Source organism: Anabrus simplex, chromosome 2 (assembly GCF_040414725.1).
Source record: "Anabrus simplex isolate iqAnaSimp1 chromosome 2, ASM4041472v1, whole genome shotgun sequence".
Taxonomy (NCBI): Eukaryota; Metazoa; Arthropoda; class Insecta; order Orthoptera; family Tettigoniidae; genus Anabrus; species Anabrus simplex.
In genome coordinates, this window is record NC_090266.1 from 557,701,678 (window position 1) to 557,717,683 (window position 16,006).

Consider the following 16,006-nt stretch of genomic DNA (forward strand, 5'->3'; position numbering starts at 1 on the left):
ATTCAAGCGACTCTAGCTACCCTAGATTGCAGAAAACCTGTCAAACACAAATCCAGGCCTTAATATAACTTCAGGAAAGCTGACTGGAAATCCCTCTCCACCTTACTACTGAATCACCTACCAGCTCCAACCTCCTTATCAACCTGTGACGTAAACTCTTTGTGGCTCACCTGGAAAAATACATTTTTCTGGTGCGTTGAACAAACTGTACCGAAATGCACTATAAAAAGTGAGAAGAAAGCTCCGTGGATTAATAAAGAACTTTTGAACTTGATAAGGAAACGGAACATTCTATGCAAAAAGTGGAAACGGCGCCAAACAGAACAAGCGTGGGAAAAGTACAAATCTGCTCGGAAAGACACTAAGAATAGGATCGAGGAGGCTTACGATCAGTATATTCACAAGGCTTGCTCAGATACCAAAGAACTGTGGAAGCTACTAAAAAGGAACTCTGGCAGCGCTGCACCAAGCTCCTTTCAAGCTAACGGGAAATCCGTCTCCACGCCTGCAGACATTGCCTCAGCCTTCAGTGAAAAATTTAAAGAGAATTTCTCACAGTCTCAATCAGCTGGGGACATGTATATAACCAACACACCCGTACCACCCCTCCCTCTCACAAGCCTCTACTTCTCGGAACTTGAGGTACTAGCAAGTTTGAAGAGGATTCAACCCCATGCGGTGAGCGGCCCTTATGAAATACCCAGCCGTATATTCCAGGACTGTGCTGAGTCACTGGCACCATCTCTCTGCGAACTATTCAACCTGTCGCTTCACTGTGGATCACTGCCTCAGGACTGGAAGTGTGCTGATGTAGTTCCGATTTTCAAGAAAGAGGACAAAGCACTCGTTGACAACTATCGTCCAGTGTCTCTCACATCCCACATATGTAAATGTTTGGAACGACTGGTAGCCTCTAATATATAGGAATACTTCCAGGAAGGTAATCTGCTAAGTGAAAACCAGCACAGTTTTCTTCCAGGAAGATCCTGTAATACTTTATTTTCAAAGGTTATTGATGAGTGGCAGTTCTCTCTGGAGAAATCTAAAATTGTTCATGTAGACTGCGTGGCTTTGGACTAGGCTAAAACTTTTGACCAAATCCCTCATGAACGATTTTTGTTAAAATTAAGACACATGAATGTTAGGGGAAGTGTACTAGCATGGTTGCGGTCACTTCTCGGGGGTCGAACTCAACATGTTTTGATTGATGGAGTTCGATCATCGACCATTAAAGTAACCTCAGGCACCGCCCTGGGACCTTTATTATTTAATGCATTTGCAATACCCCCTAGCAATGATGATGAATGATGTTGGGAAGAGAACGTCATAGGGATGTGTGCACACAAGACAATTTTAAAAATAGAGCAAATAAATCAGATAAATACACACCAAAAATACAAGGAGGCGAGGAAGAGTACTGGAACCTACCATTAAAAAAAAGGAGAGGAGGGGATCCCAGGAACTGCGAAGGAATTCACCAAAAAGACACCAAGATTTTCAAGAAATTTGAAACAAAAATATAATTAATAAATAATATTTATACTTCAATTTAAATTTGGAAAATTAAATAAAACTCTGAGAAATAATAATATGAAGTGAAACTTGCAAATAACACAAAATTAGGGAGTATAATAAATATTCATTAAATAAATAACTTAGATGTAAGTAAACTTATGTCAATAGAAAATGATTTCTTTCTATCCCCCCAAAAAATATTTAGATGCATCAGCCTACTTTAATAATTACCCTCGATAAACACATATTTGAAATATATCAACATTAAATGAAATTTAAAATTTATATTAAAAAATGGGTTGGATGGCAAATCAAGGGCTTTTGACAGCACTCAGTGGAGGCTATTTTCCCACAATACCCACATAATAGAAGGTCCTACGAGATACCACATAAAACAAACAGAACCCAAATACTGACCATAATGTAACCACACCAGGCTCGCACAGAATAAGAAATATAGCCCAAATTAAAAATAATTCAAAATCACAAAAGCCATGATAAGCTAGGGGAATAAATAAAACACCAGAAACATATTTAAAATTGAACGAGCCAGTTCACTTCACATCACTGAGATAGAAAAAGATCACGGCTTAAGAAGAAAAACAATTCATTGTAGTATTCACGGAGCAGTACACAAGATGCTGTTATCGCGGCCGAGACAATTCACAATAATGATCTGGTTACATAACTGCCAAGGACAAGAGATAAGCAACAATCGGCAGAATAGATAAAAACAGAACCCCATATCTCTCGCACTAGGGTTGTCCAAGACCCTCGATTAAGATAAAGACGTTACAAGTTGAAAGGTAAGATAATATTAATGCGGTATCACACGAATAATTTGAGTAAGAATTACATGAAACGCCTGCAATAGAAATGAAAAAGAAGCATTTAGAAACATTTAGAAATTTACAAAAGTAATAATAATAATATTTTTTAAAAATATACTAGTGTAAGCGCAGTATTAACTCTAAACAGGGGCAAAGAAGGCAGAGATACTCGAATAGATGCAGGAATAACAAGGAGAAATACCAAACATAAAATAAACATCAAACTTTGCACAAAATACGTCAACGTAGACAATAATTTAAAAAATGTTAATATATATAATTTAAGGCAGAAACCGCACACGCATCCAAGACAAAACACTCGCAAATGCACAGGAAAATAGAAATAATACAAGGGACAAACAAATTTAGATCAAGCAACGGAGAGTTTTGGCGATTATCTAAACATGACGCTGCCCTTCATTATCACACACATTGCTTACTCGAAGCAAGACGCCACACCGGAAAACTTAAGATACATTTCACTTTCAAATCAAATACAAATGGAATGTACATGCTACACACACCAATAGAATAATATTAACACCAATAATTCATAAGGCATACTTTCAGGAATAGCATTCATGCATAGATAACCCACTCGTGTTCCGAATTATACTACTGCACTTACCCGTAAGAAACTAAAATTAAATACTACATATTTGCACTAGTGGAACAACTATACAATAAATACAAAGTTTAAAGAACACAATTCCCCAGATGGGGTGGTTTTTAGGGCATCACCCTATCCCAGATGGTGAATGCATTTTGTTAGCAGCGCTAACATAAACCATCGCTCCAAATCAACGTCTGCTTTCAAACAGTTTCAAGCGCAGACACACACACTTCACAATCCGCTGCTAGAAGCGATACAGTCTAGTCTCAGTACACGCCCTGGCAGGCACCGTCAAAACGCACACTGCAGTAGCTACAAGTACGCTCACAGATGGCATAGGTGTCCATGTAGCTGTCCACAGTACGATAATACACGCCAGATAAAACATGCAGGATAATTAGGTGCTGTCATGTCCTAATAGCCATATATACAATGACCAGTTTTATCATCCAATTCTTCAAATAGTGTTGAATTCCAGTCTCAGATAGATAATGGTAATATTACCACTCATTATATAGGCACTTTGCCGATAATTCAGAGTTCAATAGCAGAATGCATAATTCACAACAGATTACTTGTGCGGATAATGCACACAATTTAAACAAGTGTCACGTAGACAGTTGATAGTCAATTTATATCACATTATTAATGTATTTTGCATAATAACGCCTGACACCCCCGCCTGAAAGAGGAACCCAAGGGGGCGAGAAGAGGCATGTAGCGTCAAGTTATATGCACTTGAAGTTCCACTCTGTCACAGAGTACAAGAGCATCCAAAGAGTTTGGCATAGGTCCACAGGTATGTTCATTAATAATTTAGATGTCACCCTAGTGGGATCACATTCTATCACATCGAGTACATCTCCTTTCATGCCAAGAGAATAAACTTTTGGAACAGTCTTACTTGGTATTGGATGACATCGAAGAAGCAACACAGGGCACACACAGACTGTTCAATGTGCAGGAAGATGGAATAACAAGGGCCAGTCACACAGCGTACAACACACCAGGTGGTAAACAGACTCATAACTTGCAAGATTTCAGCACCAAATGTTGAGCTCCAATGACACAGGTTTTTAGATGCACGAGTCCAGCTTAGCCTTTTGCAACGGTAGCTCCGAAAGGCGCGCGAATAGCTGCAACAGGAACAAGAAAGCAGCAAGCAAGGGAACAAGTTCAGTCTAAAAGATAATTAGTCCCCAGATTGGTCCTCACACACTCATTAGGGAATTCCTTAGTTTCGAACCGGGTTTCAACGACCCACTTGTAATAGTGTTTTTGAAAGTTTATGGGGCAGTAGTAAGCACAAACACTTACAATGAAAAGAGAATCTCCTATTTTAACTTCAAGTTTGAACGTACAGGTAACATCAGTAGCTTGATTTCAGTTCATTTGCCACTTCTGGCCTTGACATTCTCTAATTTTTACAATTATCGCTAATAAAACTTATGTTCTTCCTCACGTGGAAGTAACTATTATCCTTTTTTTTAAAAGGTAAATTAGGACAAATAAACCTTGATAACCTTACAATATTAGAATAAAGCAACCCATATATACAAAGAAAAGAGGACCTAACCTAACTGAATGTTACCAATAATTTAATATTATAGAAAGGAGAATAAAATATCAGATAATAGAGAAAAAATTCAGAACACAGATGCTGGATCATGGAATACTGAGGTAAGAAACGTTAATTTTACCCACAACAGGACCAAATATTTAATAAGCCAACCCAGGGCAATCACACTCCCAACTACAAGGTCGAGGACCATTATGAAACAATTTTCCACATTCATTTTTACAAGAACTACTTAGCATTCTTCCACACCTTACATAATTTAACAGGTGGAGAGAAACGGATTAGAAGGGAGGCATGATACACATCAGAAATAAGAAAACGACGGAGGATACAAGGAGGGAGATAAGGATGGATTATCACACAGCGAGACGGACAGAATTCACCTACAACGATCAACTCGTTTACATAAAACAAGCTACTAGATAACCAGATAACTCAGAAGAAAATGAAAGATAGAAAGGGCACAACCCAGAAACAGGAAACACAGTACCCCGAATCATCCATAACACAGAGACCACATGGAAATCGACCCAGAATAAAGAAGGCAATGGCAATAACTGGAGACTTTGTCGACATAATAATAGATAGAGGGGAGCTCATAAGTGTGTCCGCAAGAGATCACCATGCACCAGTAACCCAGGCCAACAACCACATGACAGCCGACAATTACAGAAGGGATGATAGGGAACACAACAAGAAATGAAAATGAAATTATAGCACCAGGCAGAACCAACTCAAAGCAGCATACATAAGGGCCAAAATAAATGAAAATTCCACTCCATACTGTACCCGGAAAAGTGTTTATATCATTGAGGCGCTTGATATTAAATTAATGAGCATGGATTCTATCTAGGGAGTGGCTTTATCATTGGAGCTGGTACAGAGAGAGGTATAGTTATCAATCTTAAAGATTTTTTTAATAATCTGAATTTATTGATTATTGAAAGCAAGTTGATATCACCTTCGTACAGCAGCATGGAGGAGTTGTGTCTGGTTAGCAACTCCGAGTCCTGAGATGGCGCCAGATGCGGCCTGGGCGGGGACCACGCCTGCTTGGATGAGAAGTTCTAGAATGTCCCGAAGTTCTGGATGCACACGTTCAGAGTTCAATTTGAGATGTGATTCATATGCGAGTTTTCTGCACGGCACTCCACACATTCATGGCACTGTTTAAACAGATACAACCTTTCAATGATTGTTACTACTCTCTTAACATTGAATCGAAAACGTCCTGCAATAATCACTCGGAGAACAGGATGATTTTGAAAAGCTTGCAGTAAATCAGGATGTTCTGTAGGATTACAGTTACCACAGTTCTTAACGCATAGTTTCTGAAGATTTAGAACACATTGGCACATTGGCAATGAACTGAATAAATGAAATAACACTCTGAAACTGTTCCGTCAGTAGGCAAAGCGAATAATGATATTTGAAAAAATGTCTAATTTCATAAATTATGGATTCACTCAAAATGCTGGAAAGTTCTATGCTTTCTGGGAACGTGACATGCGTATTCTGAGTTATAACAGTCTTTAATGAGGATAAGAATCTAAACACAAGTCCCGATGCAGCACTTGGATAGTATTGAATATTTTTACAATTAAATGTAATGTTTGAACGTCCTTAAGTTTCAAAATTCTTCACAGAACGTAAATTCGAGGGGCACTTGGAAAAAGAAAGTCATATTGTTCACACGAAAGTTTATGTTAGTAGGACACAAGTTCAACCGACACGTTCGGAAAATTTCTATGTTCACGAAAATATAAGTTCGAAACATAAGTTCCAGCGTGGTACACAGCACTCATGAAAATTCTAAGTTCTTTCAATCATCGTCGGATAACCAAGTCCCAACGCGGCACTTCAAGAAAATAACAAAGTCCAGTGTGACACCCGAAGAATATGACAAAGTCCCAACACGACACCTTGAGAAAATAACGAAGTTCTAACACTTTGGATTTCAAAGACTTTCCAACTATAAGTTCGGCACACACAATGCTCTTCCCATCACCCGTGTCACGGAGACAGTGGAGCGACAGATAATGAATTCGAAGGTCGGGTGGTCCTCCTTTTATACCCGTTCGCATGGAAGTGTCTAGAACCCGGGTATTATCTACCCTTATATCTCCTAAAATATTCGGTGGATTTCCCTGAAATCTTGACAGATTGCATCCATAGTAATGATTTTTATGATGGCAGTGTCGAAATAGCGATAGTTTAGCGCAAAATAGACTTTTGCGGGTAAGCTAGGACATTACCATATATGGTCACGTATAGCGTGCTCAAGGAGGTCAAGTCACTCGCTGCGTACATCATTGAGTTCGGCGGGTTGCATACCTTCCACCTCGCGCGAAGTTCAATAAACATACTTCGGACTTCTCACGTAGCGGCGTTCCCGGTACAATATAAACCCTCTTCGAATACAGCGAGCACAGGTGTTCAGGGAACCTCTGGATAACCCAGGACTAAAAATATGGTGACGTAAATACAGTCCACCCTGTGAGATTATGCCAATCCACAGACACCGTTCCAGCCAGTCGGAATTCATGGGATATAATAAGACATGAACGATGCAGAATTGATAGGTGACACGATGACAAAGCACATGAGTTGATGGAGAAGAACCTTCAATCAATCAATTGGGTCCCATACCTCCAATGACAGACCAAGAATTTTAGCGACCGACCAGGAACTATCCCAAATGATCCCATACTCATTGGAATAGAACCCAGAACAGTCAGATGACAAGCAAGTGACAGTATAAAATTGCAAAAACATGCCACTTTGAGCTAGAAACAACCAAATCTCAAGAGGAAGTAAACCTTATGATGGGCAGACCAAAGCATAAAATAAGGAGCAGATTATGCAGATAGGTTCGATCAGATGAGACCACATATAAACAGCCATAGATGTTCACCGTATTCCACTTTACCATATCTGACCTACAGATATCATTTTGAAGAAGCATAAGTTCTCATATCACACAATATCCAAGTAAACATGGTCAAAGCCAGGGACATCCATGAAATGTCCACAAATGCCCTGACGGACCTCAAGAAACATCTTGGGCTACTAATAGTGTGAACTGAATGACCTGGAAGACATCCCTTACTGACTCGCAAACACCTTGCCTACATGAGGACTCAAGGATAAATAAATATACCAGCCAAGACATGGACCTACGTTAAAGGATAGGCTCAAGGTTACACTAGAGAAGACTTCACATCTATTTTGATGACACCACACTCAACTAAATTAACAGCACACAATAGACTGACTGTGATGATTAAATACACTCCCATAATCCTTAGCAAAATGAACAGGAAGGAAATAATAAAAGCAAATGTGAATATAGGAGCAGATTCCACGATTATTAGTTAAATGAATGAGTACCAATAACCATATGAGAACTGCGAGACCACAAACGAAATCCCAGGATGAAAATACGGTAAAAACGAATGATCATTTCAGCAATAAGCCAGCCATGATCCACACCGAGACTCCAGCAATTAATCTACACAACCACCAAGTAGCACCAGTAACAGAGTACGGATTTTACATTCACAGGTAGGAATGAGTAAGCAGCAAAACATGCAGTAACCAACCAGAACCAGAAAATGAAATATCAGGAAGAATGAAAATTTACATTCAAGCACAAGGCTAAAACTGACACTCATCAACCAGAACCAGCAGATACACGATACCAGGAAGGATGAATGCAAAGGGGAAGAGGCTAACGAGCAGTGATTACCATTAACCAGTCGAATAAACCCACAGGTGTTAAAGAGGAAAACATAGCCAATAAATTTAGATCCCACCTAATTACAACATGACCACACGCGCCAAGAATCGGATACCACAAGAAGGTAATTAGTACGAGAACAGGCCATCACATAATAAATTTTACCAGTAGAAATAGATCATCGCATGAGAGAATTGACAGCACTACCTAACATGGACACATCAATTTTGTACTCAAGGACGTTAGTCAACCCAAGCTTATCGGCGAAAACATCAGGAAATTTAGCACACAAATCACAAATTTGTACAGCTTGGTCGCTAGATAAACGCTCCAAGTTAATTTGAACGGAATCAACATTAGCAGTGCTCTCGACGGAAGAAATTAAGGTTGGGGCAATAACATGCTTGCCAATAAATGTAACTTTAGAATCAGGAGAAAACTTGAAAAACAATTTCCTTTCCTGAAAGTCAATGACCAAACCAACATGAGTCAAAAAATCAGCTCCCAAAATAAGGTTGCAGCATAATCCTTTAATTACCACTAATTTAAATTTTCAGCTGAAGTTCAAAATTCTAATTTTGATAACAATAGACTTAATAACACATACAGTAGAACCATTAGCAGCGACACAATTTATAGTTACCGGTTGTAGCTCAGGAAGGTTACAAGGGGACTTATACCTTTCACACCAAGACATGTTGACCAGCTGAAAAAAAAGGCAGGTTAACACATACATGGGCAGAGATATGCTGACAATCAATATGACACAGGACATCATTAGACTGGTTACTGAAGTTCTTATATGTTGTTGAGACAGGACCTCAACCATAGCCCAGTACGCTGATGACACTGTAATGTACAGGGATATAGAATGTGCAGATGATTGTCTGAAGTTACAGTCGGACTTGGATACTATAGTGGTGTGGTGTTACGTCAACGGTCTCAACATTAATGCTAGCAAATGTAAATACATTAGGTTAAGTAGGTCTCGACACCCAGTAGAATGTATCTATAACATCAATAATGTACATATTGAGCGAGTTAAAACCATGCTTTTGTCAGGAATAACCATTTCTGAACAACTAAAATGGAACACACAAACAGAGGAAGTGAGATGCAAAGCTGCCAGGATGCTTGGTTTTATGCACAGAAGCTTCCGTGGGTGCAAGTCGAATGCTATACGGATGGCTTACCTGACACTAGTGAGACCTATACTAACGTACGGTCTACCTGCCTGGCACCCTACCACTGCAGCTAACCTTCACAAACTAGAAGGAATCCAACGTCACGCTGAACGACTAATTAACAAGAACAGCTGCCTGTCTTCCCTCCCGTCAATCGCCTCCTTGTGTAAACAAAACGACCACCTTCTTACACAAGTCCCTCACAGGGGCCATTCAAAATTCCCTCGACTCTCCTTATCCTACAGCTCCATCCATAGAGGCAAAGGGGTGTGTCTTATACCCCCCTTTGCGCGAACTGTGTCAAACAAACTAGGTTTCTTTGCTTGTCCAGCGCGGCTTTGGAACGATCTTCCTGCCAAAATTAAATGCAGAAATGTAAATATAGTTAAATATTATGTTAGGAAGCACATACGGTTAGAAAATGCATGTGAATATGTGGAAGAATGAACGAAGGAGTGAAATGTTGTATAAATGAGAAATATGTATATATTAGGCTATTCTTTGTTACTTTACCTGTAAATAGTGTATATGACTTTTAGTTTAGGATTTAGGTAATTATTTCAAAGGTCAGGGGGCACTACGTGTAGGGGGCCTGTCCTTTTCCCCTGGCCTTCCATAGATACTGTAAAGGTTTATGGTAAATAAATAATGAATGAATAAATGAACACAATCACAAAAGCATACTAAAACAGATTCTAACCTAATGGGTCAATTGGCACCGATATTGTTGTGTACAACCAGTAATTCGCATTCCTGCTGTTCATTGCATGATGGCAAGCTTGCATAGAGTTGCTGTATTTTGTCATCCGTACACTGAAAACAACCCAAATTTTTAGGGAGTGGTATAAAACTATATTACAGGGCCCACTTCACACCAATTTAAAATTAGCTCGTTATCTAATTTTACTTGGCTGAAGCACCAGAATCGTCATGTTTACTTGAGGTGTAGTTGATGTCTTCTCCATTTAGGAATGCAAGTCTTCCATAAGAACATCCAGTATGGATTGATCATTTAAATTGTACACTTGAATTAGACATTCTAAATATTCACAAGAATGACAGGATTTAAGGCTACGGCCACTACCTTCCAACTCCTAGGCCTTTCCTATCCCATCGTCGCCATAAGAGCTATCTGTGTCGGTACGACGTAAAGTCACTAGCATAAAAAAAGAATGACAGAAACTAGCCTGCCTCTCGAACGTAGTCTCTTCCTTTCTGCACACACATACTTTGCAGCTCATTTCTCGGCTGAGAATGAACGATGACACAGCCTCGGGTTATGCAGGAACACTGCTGTGTTATCAATGCTCCGAAAGATGAGCTAGACCTATGCTCATAACTAGTACTTTTCATGCTTATAGAAGCATCCAACAGTATTATGTTTAAGTCACAGCTTGCTGAAGCGGCAGCTAATATTTTTAGTTGCACTGAAAACACGTGCCTGTAAATTCTCTGAGGACAGAGTTCTGCTCTGAGCTAACTCATCAGGTTAGCGCCCCAGGCAGTTTCCCTCTTCACTTAGCTCAGTTCAGCTCATACCCTTATATTTGCCATCTCAACCTGTGCCGGCTTACACACTTGCTGTGGGTTAGTTCGGGACATAACAGCAGTCAAGGAAGCGCATGTGTACTGGCCTATGTGGCTCAGACTTTCCCACCATGTACAGTAGAATTCCGCTATAGCGAGTATGGCATTTAGCGAGAACTCCGTTATAACGACAGCTTGTTTCTGTCCCTTGGAAATCCCTATATTAAACTATGTATTATCCTTCGGTAACAGTGAGAACCCGATTACTGATGCATCCGTTATTACGAGCGATAAAGCGTGCATAATTTTTTCCATTATCAATATTCATGCACTCCAGAGATTACATTGAATGTGATCGATCATCTTTGGTATAGATTTTTCACTATGTGCTTTAGCAAGCTCTCTCATCTACATTTGAACTCGAAGGCAGTATCGGAGTCAATTAGTAATACTCGCTGACTGGTGTTCTATAATCACAATTCAAAATGAAAGAGAACATGTTTTTGTAATAAATGCGTAAATAACATGGCCAATAACAGTAGTTAACTCATTAGAAATAAAGGCTGAAGCAAATGATCGCTTAATTTTAATACTATGTACTGAAATTAAGCAAGAATGTGATAAAACTCACGATATGGCGCAGATTGGATGACTGATTTTGGAGGTTAGTTTATTCAGTAAAACCTCGTTAGATGTTTCTGCAGGGGACAAGGGAAGGTAATACATTAAGCGAAAAAACATACTATTTGATACACGAATAAAACTATCTAACACGCATGTAATGCCTCCTATTTACTCGGTCTAACTCAGTGAGCAAGGGGGACCGTTCGTTTGCTAGCTGTCCCAATTTTAGAGGCATTTAAAGGGCAAGGGTTGGCGACAGTATAAAAGAGGAAAATTTAAAACAGGCTTGACATTTAAGTACAAATAAAATTTAAGTATAACAAAAATCGTCTCTTGCTAAACGTTGCCTGAATGACTCACGAATTTACTGCTTCAGAAATAAATATACATTTTATAAATTCACATTGCTGGATTTTTGCTGATGATGACATTTCTGAAATATTCTGCAAAAGAATAAATAAATAAAAAATTAGCCTTATCTTCTGGCTGCACAAAATTAAATAAATGGAAGAACTCGGTCCTATCCTTGGATAACTGATCCATCCTAATAATATATCCACAAATGATCATTGTGACATTTTTAATCATAACACCAGCTGCATTACTTTAAACGAGAAAAATATTAAGTGTCCAACCAAATCCACGTGGTTGATGACCATGCTGTCCCTAAACCTAATTTGTACACTGTTGCAGAGAAACACACGTTTATATCATTGACGATTTCCTACGCCTAATTTGAATATCATCTCAATATCATCAAAAATACTTTTTTAAGTGAAGGTAATCTCTCAGCCGACACATGTTTTGATTACTAATTAGAATATTTGTGTCATAAATATCCTTGAAAAATTATTATATGAATATTTAGAGTTGACTATTATTTTAAATAAGACTTACTAAACGTTATTTACATTTTGCATTGCAATACTTTCTTTGCTGGTACTTGCTGATTTTTTGAAAATCGATCTATCTTATTCAGTTCATACTAATTCATTTTGTAGCTGGATTAATTCTGTTACTAATCTTTGCCTTAAGAATTACACAACAATCCACAATGAATGAACAAAAGCACTGACAACGCTGGAATAATCTGGTCCACCGTGATGGACACGAGGTCAGATTTGGAACTACATTTCAAATAAATAACACAGAAAAATATAACTACAATCACATTCATTCCATCTACTCAGGATACTCGAAATGTATTTACAAAGTTATATTCGAATCCTAGGCTTTATTTTTATTCATGACATTTAACTTTTAAGGGAGAAAAGAATGTTTGATCGCATCGACCTTCTACTAAATTCTATACTTTCAACACCGGACATGACTTGTGATTGAACATGAATTATCACTTAATTGAATCTTACTCTAATATTACGACGACGATTTATTCCAAAATCATTTCATTATTCAGAAGACTGGGTAGAAACAATAAATGTGCGTACATCCTTACTACAGACCCTAAATATGCTCACAACCATGTGAACAGATTTGTAAGCTTTATTTACAATCCCATTTATCTAATCACCCCAACAAAGTTCATAATGAACACCAATGTACTTACAAAAATCCCCATGAGGAACCTTTGCCCCATCAATGCAATAATTAAAACTGACATGACTTTTTCCTCTTTGTGAAACTCACAATCTATCATTTTAGTCTTTTCTACTTCTACTTATACACAGCCTAATTTCCCTTACATATGCTAGTAACACTCTCAATTATCTCCTTACGGACTGGTTGCATAGCAAATCAGGTATATTTACAGAGATCTCTCACTTTCCCATATGTCAAACATCAGTATTTATATCTAGACTGCAGACGGATGCTAATGTAAGGTTTGCACAGTGCGTGGTTCGGTCACAGTGCTATATGTGTATGGCAAAAAATTTACTCGCTATAGTGGAATGTCGCTATAACCGATTTTTTCTTAAAAGATTTCTTAAAAGTCTGGAAAAACCCCACACACATTACAATCGGTAAGTAACGCAATCCATTTTTTTGTTGAAATTGGCGTTTTTGCAGATTTTCATACTGCAGTCTACTTGTAAGTTACTTTTCTAATTCTGTGACAACGTGAACGCGGATGTTCAATTTCATTCTGAAGAACTGGAGTAGTATCATTCCAGTGGCTTCTGTGGCAAACTTTTCAGTTTTCTTATTCAAACAGAGCCCCCTAACCTAATCTAATCTCATATGTATCATGAAAACACTTTTTTTCTATTGGCTTTACGTCGCACCAACACAGATGTGTCTTTTGGCGACGATGGGGCAGGAAAGGGCTAGGACTGGGAAGGAAGCGGCCATGGCCTTAATTAAGGTACAGCCCCAGCAGTTGCCTGGTGTGAAAATGGGAAACCACGGAAAACCATCTTCAGGGAATCGGATAAGGAAATGAACTGCCGTAACCATGGTAACGCCAGCTCCAGGGTTCTAAAGCAGCGCGATTATGCTTGTACGTTTGGGCATAGCTGCCAACCAAAATTTGTATACATAATCCCTGAGCATATTTACAATATATCTCAAAAAATTAACATGTTACAGATGTGAAGTGGTATTTATAATCTTTTTTAAAAATAAAGAGACATGTCTCTCTTTTTGTTTTTGGAAAATCCACATAGGTGGGGTTGGAGGAAGGGCTGATAAAGGGGTTGAATTTTTTTATGCAGATACTTATATCTCAAAACCTGAAGATGTTACAGATGTGGAAATACGTATTTGCAATCTCCTTTAAAAATAAAGAAACGCGCTTTTATTTTTTACTTGAGAGAAGACGTTCTCACGTGTACAGTTCTATGTCGCATGGTCATCTCAGCCCCAAAAGGCAATACCACAAACTTTGTTTACAAAGAGTTTCTGGGGTAAATGAAACTCAATTTTTCAGTGCGGTTTTAATAAATAATGCTATTTGTTTTACGTCCCACTAACTACTCTTACGGTTTTCGGAGACGCCGAGGTGCCGGAATTTAGTCCCGCAGGAGTTCTTTTACATGCCAGTAAATCTACCGACACGAGGCTGACGTATTTGAGCACATTCAAATACCACCGGACTCAGCCAGGATCGAACCTGCTAAGTTGTGGTCAGAAGGCCAGCGCCTTAATCGTCTGAGCCACTCAGCCCGGCCAGTGAGGTTTTATACTTCAGGGATTTTCAGATAATGTCTTAGTACAGTACCGAGGAACGATTACATTTATCAAATTACAAAATCCACGCGAGAAGCCGCGACTAACTGCTAGTGTGTACATAAAGTTCACCGCAGATCGTACAGCACACAAAATTAACGTCTTTCCCCATCACCGTCAACTGCAGGCTTGAATACCAACCAAATACGACTTTTAAGTTTAGGATCCGGTTCAGAAGTCTTGTATTGTGCGGTTTTTAGTTCGTTTGTTGCTACTATTTTAACTTCACGATTTTTGCCACGGTTTCTTTTCTTTTGGAATTACAGTCCACGTTCGTTTCCGATAACAGGATCGACGGAGAATTCAAACTGAAAACCACAGCAAATTTGATCGGCTCCACTCGACCGTAATGCAACGCACTCCGGTGACACGCAGTATACTGTACACATTGAAGCAATAGGCCCATAGAACTACCACAGCGCTGTCCTTGGCTCACCGCGTACGAATGACATAGCGCTGGCCCAGACGGGCCCGTACGATGAAGTCACGGGCTTCGTTTGTTCGAGCCTTTCAAAGCCCATTGCAGTGTACTGCTGAAGCAGCTCATGGGCTGGGCCTCTCTGCAGGACTCTGGCACACGTACGCTAAGGTACATGAGCGAATTCAGTGGAAGGGCATGAAGGGGGGACATTGAGTGCTATGTACGCACATGTCCCTCTTTCCAAAAGAATAAGGGGACCAGACCAGATGTCGGGGCCCCCATGGTGATTACGGACATACCTAGCACGCTCTTTGAGAAGATATGCCTAGACGTAGTTGGACCTCTTCCAGTGACGGAGGCTGGAAACAGGTACATTCTGACATGCCAAGATCAGCTGTCAAAATACCTTGTGGTGAGTGCCATGCCCAATCAAGAAGCAGAAACTGTGGCATGGATGTTACTCAATAACATGATAAGTATTTATGGGATACCAGAGCAGATTCTCACTGACCAGGGCAGTAATTTCACTAGCAATGTGTTCAAGTTGCTTTGTAAATCGCTGCACATTTGGAAAATGCATACTACGGCGTTTAGGCCACAATCGAACAGTAGTGTAGAAAGATCCCACAAGGTGCTCACAGAGTACCTAAGGCATTATACCTGCTCAGGGGAGCGTAATGATTGAACAAGTATCTGCTCACGGCTGGCTTTGTGTATAACACCACAAAGAGCACAAGCACAGGGTTCACCCCCTATGAATTAATTATTTTTATTTATTTATTTATTTA